The sequence below is a fragment of the Dendroctonus ponderosae genome, unplaced genomic scaffold, assembly GCF_020466585.1.
Source record: "Dendroctonus ponderosae isolate FM_Combo_2020 unplaced genomic scaffold, Dpon_F_20191213v2 Dpon_F_20191213_1, whole genome shotgun sequence".
In the NCBI taxonomy this organism is placed as follows: domain Eukaryota; kingdom Metazoa; phylum Arthropoda; class Insecta; order Coleoptera; family Curculionidae; genus Dendroctonus; species Dendroctonus ponderosae.
The window spans coordinates 14,776,390-14,777,915 of record NW_026017110.1 but is presented as its reverse complement, the minus strand read 5'-3'; positions in this window follow the sequence as shown (position 1 = coordinate 14,777,915).

Genomic DNA, 1,526 nt, shown 5'->3' with positions numbered 1-1,526 from the left:
GTGTCGAACATTGTGAAGTGGCAAGGAAACAAATTTGCAAAAACTATGAATGCTACACGATTTTATAAAGCGCACAAAATTGTGAATAAATGATTAGTGCATCAACCTAAAAAAAAAGAGTTGATTTCATCTTCCAACTAAAAAGTTCTGGTAGTTTTTGTACCACGACACTCAAGAATTCACCACTTGTCCAAAACGGCTGAACTCGATTGTTTCATCAAAATACGAGTCTTACATAAGAACAAATTCACAGCCAGTTTTACTAAAAGACATCGTACCATTCTCCCCATATTTCAAAAAAGATAAATTTTTCGAAGAACTTTGACCATCAATAGCAGAGGAGCCAGACATTGATTGTTAATAAAAGTTATGTCAGATCGTCTTCTTTTGGCCCAAAGAATATCGCAGTATGCTTTTGATCATCAGCTTACGGGAAACCCTGTATAAGAACTTTCGCTGATTCATGAATTGATATGTTATATTCTGAGAAGTTTTTCTTAATACTTTTAGACTTGGGTTGTTTTGTATATTGGCTCGATTTGAGTGACAAATCATTAAGGTTCATACCATATGAAGCTTTGCTATTAAACAAATTTCAGTTACTACCACTTTCAAACAATAAATATAGCTCGCATTGGATACCGAGATTCATCTTTTCCAATTATACAAAATATTATTAAGTTTTGTTGTTCTTCTTCAAATGTTTACTTTCTAATTGCATTTTTTCTATCGAAATAGCTTCCTCATTGGCTTACTATATCTGGGACTTTGTTTGCTTTTCCATTCTAGCTTTCGATCATTCGGATTCCTTCTTCGTTTAAAGAAAATATCATACAGAAGAAGAAGGAGATCATACAATTTCAGTAGTCGAAGACTGAAAAGAGATGTTGTAAAGAATAGAAAATATCCAACTAATTGAGAAAGTCTGTAGTTCTGAAAATGTGACAAAAATGTGTATTGAAATAACAGACAAACACTCTTACGTGAGCTAGACAGTCATAGATGTGCGTTAGAAAACTCTTATATTTGAAGAACTATTTTAGCGGTCACCGCTGGCTGGATGAGCAACATGGATTCAGGCCGGGCCATGGCACAACCACACTTGCCGCCCGGCTAACAACGAGAATCCAACAAGTGTTAAATCGCCGAAAATGTCTAGGAGCCGTCTTCCTGGACATGTCCAAGGCATTTGACAAGGTTTGGCACCAGGCCCTGATTGCCAAGATGATCAAGGCAGGCTTTCCAGGGCACCAAACCAAGCTCATCAGCAGTTATTTGTCTGGACGCAGTTTCCAAGTCAGAGCAGACGAGCAGCTCTCTGCAAGCAGGCCAATGATGTCAGGAGTACCGCAGGGGGCGGTTCTGGCCCCTACCCTGTTCAACATCTTCATGGCGGACCTTCCAATCAACAAGAACACAGAAGGCTACATATACGCTGATGATGTAGCCTTCACTACCGTCGGGAAGGGCCCTGTCATCCAAGCCAAACTGCAGAGACAGCTCAACAAGGTCGCCAAATGGAGCAA